Source organism: Cupressus sempervirens, chromosome 2, assembly GCF_028749045.1.
Source record: "Cupressus sempervirens isolate cs-2001-9-10 chromosome 2, ASM2874904v1, whole genome shotgun sequence".
Classification (NCBI taxonomy): Eukaryota; Viridiplantae; Streptophyta; class Pinopsida; order Cupressales; family Cupressaceae; genus Cupressus; species Cupressus sempervirens.
The window spans coordinates 43,717,140-43,725,791 of record NC_143119.1 but is presented as its reverse complement, the minus strand read 5'-3'; the positions used below and the strand labels follow the sequence as shown (position 1 = coordinate 43,725,791).

The 8,652-nt window shown below is 32.0% G+C and overlaps 1 pseudogene; it reads left to right on the top strand.

The window, feature by feature from the left end:
- The first annotated feature begins 3,508 nt into the window (after window positions 1-3,508).
- Window positions 3,509-8,652, top strand: part of LOC149570981 (poly [ADP-ribose] polymerase 2-like) — a 94,152-nt pseudogene continuing 89,008 nt past the window's right edge.

Sequence of the window (8,652 nt, the reverse complement as noted above, 5' to 3'; positions counted from 1 at the left end):
AATAGGGCAGTGCACAACTTAGAAAAGATGCCACATAGTTGATGAAATTGAGGCCAAGGATAGTGGAGTTGGGTAGTAACGAAGGGTACTTTGTAATGTTAGAGATGGGTTGCCTTGGGTATGCATGTGGCATAGGCTCAATTCTATACTATATGAAGTGAAACTTCAATCTTTAAATTTCATCGATGAGGAGGATGTGCAATGGGCGATTTAGGTTCAAACCTGTTACATCCCAGTTTTTGACCTAATTTAAAATGTTCATATAGCCGTTGAGGTTCACATGAAGTTAGTTGACAGATAAATTTGTTATAACTTTGTGAAATGGTAAGATGGTTAGTCGTTATAATTTCATATGAAGATAACATGCTAGTTGATAATTTATCACAAATTCATGGAGTTGAAAAGGTGGTTAACTATTATGATTATTTATGATTAAATAACTTGTTATGGTAATATGATTTAACTGTGAAGAATTTCCTTATAGGAAGCACTTTAAAGGGGTGAAAGCATTGTCAAAAAAGAATTGGGCACAGGAGCATCGCCATCACTAGGCAAATTGGTATGAATTGTGAATCACCATAGTTGAGGACCTAGTGACTTGAACATAAAGATACAATTGATGGAATCGAATGAGCTATTAAATAATTATTTATAATATTAATTATTTAAATTAAAAAATTATAGGTACCTTAAAGGTTTTGAATGATCTTTCACCATATTATTTAAATATATGTTCACTGATAACAATATATACTTATGTACATACACATAGATATAAATATAAAGTGACACCATAATATTATTTTGTTTATAATATAATGATGCCACCTTGCCAATATATCTACATGTATGTAGATAGATATAAACCATAATTATTTTTGAATTATAACCTTCAAATCTTTTTCCATCCTTTTTATTCTTTTCTTGTTTACCGATTAAACACTTGGGACATTTATTTGGCATCCAAGAGCCAAGACATTTCTTTTATGTTAGGGCTTCTTAGAAGCCAAAGAGACTTATTATCTCATTATATATAATGAATTCAAGGGAGGTGGAAGACATTCATATATTTCAAGCACTTGACTCCCATTTTATTACCCATCTTCTTCCATAAATCCAATCACATTTATCTTAGCACCGATATGTAGTGTTCCTTTACATGATTTATTAGTTATATTGATGTTTTGTAATTAAACGTGAGCAATCTTTATACTAGTATTTGTGTTCAGGATCTCTCCTACAATGAGTGAGGCAGAATGAGTAAGCGTCTAGCAAGACATCAGCTTTCTTCCATATTATATCAGGTTATGTGGATAACTGGAACCCAAGTAATGTAATATGTTTTCCTTTATTAGTTGTTATTGCATTCTAATTATACAATAATAAGCTATAATTTACAACATGATGCAAATCATTTTACTTAACATCATATGATTGACCTTCTCTAATTAGAGTTCTTTATGGCAAGTAAATGCCAAGTAACCATGTTATGAAATCTTGATTTGTTATGCCATCGGAGATTAAAATTTAAAAGAAATTTTTTTGCAAGAAAGCATTATTCAAATCATAGATTGTGATAAGCTGGAACCATATAATATTCATAAATTAGTTGAGGATCAGCGAACAGAGTCGATTGCTTTGAGATTTGAACACATAGGACTCACTCGACTATATAGCCAAGGAAAAGGGTGAAGAGGTGAGAGAAAGGAATCTGCATAACATGAAACAAAATTAGACGTGATATAATAATGTTTGTTTTTAAAAGGAATCATTTAAAAGCTCATGCATGATTATGTTTATTGTATTCTCCTGTTGTCAAGTTGAGTGGTTTGATTAGATACTAGGATGCTCAGTGGTCGGTAAGGTGTTCCATGTCTATTTTGAGTAGGGAGGGCCTTTCTCGTTAGAGATTGTGTGGGGATAAGTTTTGGTCCAAGGTTGGGTGGTTAAGCCCCTGACAATGTTTCCCCTCTCCACAAGATGTCAGGACATGCATTTGATAACGATAAGTTGAGCATTCAAACATTTATTGGCAACTGGTATTTTTACTTTTATGATATTTATACAAATAGAAGGTATGATGGATTAAGTTATATTGTCGAATTCAATTATTTCTTCTGATATAAGCAACCTTTCTCGTCAATGTAATTGGTGACCAATAGTTTGGATGAATTTCCAATTGAATATAGAATATATCTATAGGATTGTTATTTCAGTCTTTCTTTTATATGAATAGTGAATATGAACATATCTTCTAATCTTATGTTATTGCCACAGTTAGCAACAGGAAGAAAAAGAATGATCCAATGGTAATTGATGCCCTAAATGAAAGAGTGGTATCTAAAGCCCTAAATGATACAGTAGTATTGACACCTCAAATGATACAATGGTATTTGATGCCCTAAATGATCTAGTGGTAATTGATGCCTTAATTGATATAGTGGTATGTGATGCCCTAAATGACATAGTGGTATTTGATGGTAATTGTGATTTGATTTTGATATAGTGATATTTGATGGTAATTGTCAATTTATCCTAAGTGATATTTGTGGACTAATTTGGGTGATTGCAAAAGTACCCTTACATTGATTTTTTGGTTCAAATTCCATGGTCTGTAGATTTTAATTTAAATAGTAAATTTATTGATGGTATTTTCAGATGTTGGTTATGAGTTTTCCATTTAAGTATTTATAACTGCTAATCTCATTCACATGAACATAACTGATATAACTATCTTCTTATGAAAATGAAGTAATAACAATATTTCTTCGATATGTTAGTTGTTAGTTAAGAACCAGGAAAAGTGGATGTTACAAAACCCCTAATTGTGCTAAGGTGATCTGTAACCCATAATGCATGACATAGAGTTGGTGAAATTAACGCCAAGGACATAGTGGTGTTGGGGAGTATTGAAGATGGAGTATTTTAGAAACATGTGATATGGATTCAACTCCATCCTTTTCCATGTGTTTTCATAGTCTTGGGTTTAGCCGTAGTAAGGTGATCCATGGTTTCATTCAACATCTAAGGAAGCCTATAGTTCAGTGTTGGACCCTGTGCAAGTATACTACAAACAACTTTTGAAAATTTATTCAATTGTTTTTACAGACAAAATCAGTTCCTATTTCTCTTTTCCAAAAAAGTTTTCTTGCACTAGAGTCAAAGTTTTCATATCTAGACAAAATCGAGGTTGATCTGGTTATGTTATGTTACAATGGAACTTATTAATTATTAGTCTTCATGTGTTAATTCCTCTAAGTCATTTCATCTGCAAAACTTTACATTTACATACAACTATAAAGAGTTTATGATTTCATTGGTTTTAGAAAGACAATTGGAGCATTTCTTCCATTTTGTTCATATCATAACATATTTGTTAACTTTTTAAATTTAGCCGCTATGGACAATGTCTATGTTGATATTCCAATTGTAGAATCTCTGCGTATGTATTTGGAGGAAGTGAATGCCCGTAGACTGTTTCTCATACTCCTTTTTAATTCTTTTCTAGATGGAACATATGTTGACGCAAAAGCTTAAAGTGCAAGACCTTCGTCATGAGCTGGCTAAATGTGGTCTTGATACTTCCGGATATAAGCCTGATTTGGGAAGTATTTTCATCAACTGTAATTACAAGTAGGTGGAGCTGATGCAGTTATTAGGTCATCTATCTAGTTGGTTGTAAGATATAGTCACCCAAGCTATAGGTCATTTTGTTTTTCACAATATATTATACAGATTAATCTAGACTTGGATCAAAAACTCTAGAAAGTGAAGACACATTTAGACAGAATTTATTTTGACATTAAAAATCACCTAATCAATTTGCAGGTAATCGAACTTAATGAAGCTATTCGAAATGACTTAAAGGATGACAACATGTCCAGTTCCAATATTAATATTGCTATTGTTACAAAAGAAAATGACACAGACCCATACAAACAATACGAAGATATATATAACAAAGTTGGTACAAGGGCTACAGCTAAAAGGGACTCAAGTATTTGCTCCCTAGATAAAGAGAACAAAGATGGAGCTATTCCTAAAAAACATAAACTTGAAGATGTTGGGGGCAAGACAAACGAAGGTGCTGACAACAAGAGATTACAGGGGATAACTAGAAAAAAATTGACTTCCACATTGAAAGATTAAGATTGTAACATCAGGTTATTCTACAAGTACAAATCAGCTGAATTTAATCTTCTAATTGTTAGATGAGATATATCTAAACTAATATTGAAGTAAATCTAAAGTTTTGAATCCATTTTAATTACTAAATATCAAATTTATTCTAATATTTGAGAATACTGAATTTTAACCCTAATCTAAATTATTGTAAGAAAAACTCCATCTAATCAATTTCGTAATGCTTCCCCTCCTTCTCGAGTCTTTATCCTGCAACCTTCAAAACAATCATTCTCGCCAAAAAACATCAATTTCATAATTCATAATTTGCTTAAATAATATCGTTAGGAATTTCATCATAAATAATAACTGATTGAACAATGTTTAAAAACTATATTCGTTTCATATGAGCATAACAACTATAAACTATATTCATTTCATATGAACACAATGACTATAAACTATATTCATTTCACATGAACATAACGGCTATAAACTATATTCATTTCATATGAACACAATGGCTATAAACTATATTCATGTCACATGAACACGACTATAACTACCATGATGGAACAACAACTAACTTCACATGAACATGAAAATTTATTCTGGTTCAATGGCTCTTTTTAACTAAAGAGAAATTAGGGCAAAAATTGGAATGTAACAAAGATGAACTAGATTCTTCCAAGCACAAAGAAAATAGAGATATCAATGAGATGACTGTTGACGAGCTTCGGCAGGAGCTTTCTATGCATGGATTATCAACTTCTGGAACTAAAAAGGTTCTTGTTGGAAGACTTGGTAAAGCTATGGACAAAATGCCATTTATAACCACAACAGATGATTCAAGCACTTCACAAGATGTGAAAGGTAAGGGAAAATTTTCAAAAGCTGAATTAATGAATTTAGTTCAAAAACAAGTTTTAAATCTCTATAATGTTCTTATTAGCTATTTTTTACGTATGATTATTGTTTCAAGGATTTTTGTTTTGATGATGACATCAAATTTCTGTTGGTCAGGTAAGAGTTGCATGTTGGATATTTATATGATCTTTGAAGTGTTTTTGCTATCTGTAATGGAGTAGTAAAGAACTTAGACAGAGACTTGTCATTATTGCTACTGCAAAATTGAATTATTTTTAACTGAGTATAGACCTCAGAACTCTAAATCAGGAAGGGCAGCATTAAAGTTTCAACCATCACATACTTCCATATATAAATGAAGGATTGATGTGCCCCTATTTTAAGCATTGTTATCTATGGAAACATAGTAATGGTTGGATGTTTTTGTGGACGACTGGCACAAAAATCTCAATTGTGGTCAGACAGACTTAGCTAATGGTTAGTAGTGTTCCTGAATATTCATTGTGTGTTCTTGTAAGTGCTGATTTGTCCAAAATTAGCTCAGAAAATATGAGACTGTAATGCAAGATATATAGAGTGCTAAGATGACATATCTATGTAAAGAAGAAGATAGGCTTGATTTTAATCTATTCATAAGCTCTTCAAATAAGTAGCAAATACAAAATGACCTTTGGTAGAGATATGCTGAGGACATGATTAATTATTGGAATATATATTGTAAAGCTGCCCATTTCATGGTCTCACTAGGTTTTTTGTTTGTTGCATTTGATTTGTTATTGTATTCTAGGGAGTTCCAATACCTAAGGGTAATGTATTGTGCATGGGTCAGTGATCTTTCCATCTCATTTTTCTTTTACTTGTAAAAGTAAATTGGCTATATCTCCTGTACACATGCAAAGATTATATATTGATTCTTTCTTAGTATTGATTATATTGCTGCGCGACATTTGTAATTTCAGAGACTCTCTTGATTGCCATCATAAGACTTTAAAAGATAGTGGTTGGTTGCATCAAGATCTCTCAGGGGATGTTAGATTTCATTCATAGTATAGTTGGGGTGAAGTAGGGCTGCCCTTTATCTCCTACTTTGTTTGGATTCTACATTGATGGGCTAGAGCAGTTCCTTCAAGTGCACTCCCTCCCTTGGGATGATTGTTTCTTATACCATGTTTTTATTTCTATCTTGCTCTTCCTAGATGATGTGGTCCTAATGGCCTCTTCGTAAGGCTCACAAAGAGTCCTTGATGGCCTCGCTTCTTTCTGCGATTTACAACAATTGATGATGAATTTGAGTAAGACCAATAATCTCATTGTGATATTGCTATCAAGATTTAACTGTTAGATTTTTGAGTCAAACTCATTGACCCATATTTCATGAGTAGTGATTCAACATGAATCCATCTCTCATGAGTTTGACTAAAAAATCACACAGTTAAATCAATAGCAATATCACAATTTGACTTGCTATGGAAATTATCTCCTACTTATCTAATAATCTCATATTTAATTTAAGTTTTTGACTATTAATTATTTTAAACATATCTTAAGTTTTTATTATTAAATAAAAAATATTATAATTATAAATTTAATATGGTAGTTTTCAAATATTTAACTATTGAAACAAAAAGGAGTCAAGAAATAATGTTTAAATTTAAATATATAATATAACATGTATATATATATATACTTTTAAGGCCACTAAATTTAAAATTTAAACATTCATTGGAGGATCCATTTCTGAGAGAGGGAGATAGCGAAACATGATTCTAAGACTTTGGATATTTGATAGCTAGAATGAGGCTTAGTTTCGTAGGTTCTACTTGTAGATTGACATATTTTGATCTTTGAGACATTTGGATACATGTTTGAGATGTATTGATTTGGATATTTATATTGAGAGACCATGGTTTTGATGTTTGAGACAATTTTTATATAGTTGGAAAACTCACAAAAGGCAAGAACTCACCAATGCTTGAAAACAATTGGGAAAAACTTGACCAATTTTTGTGAAAAGCTTGGTAAAAAACTTTGGATCTAAAAGAAATTGCATAAATTTGATTAGAAATACATTTTCTTTGCAAAATTTAATCATAAGATGCATCCAATGAATTAGTAACTATAAATTAATGAGAAATAAAAGAAATAAGTTGAGTTTAGATATATTAATGCAAAGTGGGTACAAATCACATTCTCATGAGGAATGCTGAAAACAAGAGGCGTGGAAACAAAGTAGTAAATAGTTTCTATATAATTAAAAGTAAATACATCATTATAGTTATATCTTCCTCTTCCCAACTCTAGTAACAAATAATGGAGAGGGTCTAGTCCTAGAAGCTTACTATGGGCGTGACTATTCCTCGTCACTCGGTATCTCTGGTGATGTATGCAGTTTGTTCTCCATCTTGGATTTAGCTCCTCCTAGAACTGGTGATGACTCATCCTCCTCATTTTCCTCAATGTCATCCCATGTGAAACCAAATCCACTGCCCTCCTCCATAACCCACCTCTCCAAATTGGTGATGTCATTCTCTGTAAACAATGGTGGCTACTCTCATTGTAAGGATTTATATCGTCCAAATCGATTAGACTTGCTACTGCTCCTTGGGCCTTTCTTATGCACAACCGAAGATTATATTGCACAAATACAAGGTCATTAAGACATTTTGGGTTACTTGTTTTTGTTCTTTGTGTGGATAGCCACACATAAGCTCCAATTGTGTGCACAATGGGATAAGCTACAAGGTTGGCATTAGCTTATGAGGGAAAATATTTTGAGATGGACGGGGGAGGGGTATTTCCACCCTGATGTTGCCACTAGCATTTGGAAAATAAAATATTGAGAAGTTAGAAAACAAAGAGAAAAACAAAACTATAATTTATCAATTACTTCAGATCTAAGTTGTGTGTTTGGATTTGAGCTTGGATGTGGGTTTGAGATTCAAGTTCTAAATTTGTTCAATTTTTTTGCGATGGGTTCAATTTTGTTTAGGGTTTGTTCGTACAAAAAAAGTATATATATATATATATATATATATGCATTTTTTGTGTATTTATATGTATATGTTTATGATATAGATGTATATACATGCAGTAGCAAATAAGTGCATACACCACTATGCTAATAGTAAAGCAACATAGCAAAACACACCACCATATATATTAATGTTCTACTCCAAATAACATATGTTTTACCTTTTTGGCCTTTTAAGTGGTCTTTTTTAGGATTGGATGGTTGGATTGACTAAAATAGACCCCACAAATTTTTAAAAATGTAAAAAAATCCATTTTCGGCCAAATTCAGCCTGGTTCTTGTTGCAGATTTGTATATTCATGATAAAAATGGAAAGAGTTGTGCCAAATTTATTTGATATAATTTGGACAGACTTTGAAAGTATTTGACAAACTTTTGCAAGGATTGGATTAAAATTTGAGGTTGATGTTGATGTTAGTTTTGTACCACTACTTAACATATAGCAATTAAACACTGGATATGGAATATCGAGTCCTCAATTCCTCTCTTGAAAAGATAATACTTATGAAGACATAAGAAAAAACTCCAACGTTCCTCACACTTGTGGATACTAACAAAGTATATCAATGTGATTTTTTGGTAATCACGTAGGCGGCCTTACGCTATTTCTTTATGGATAGCTTGGACTTTTG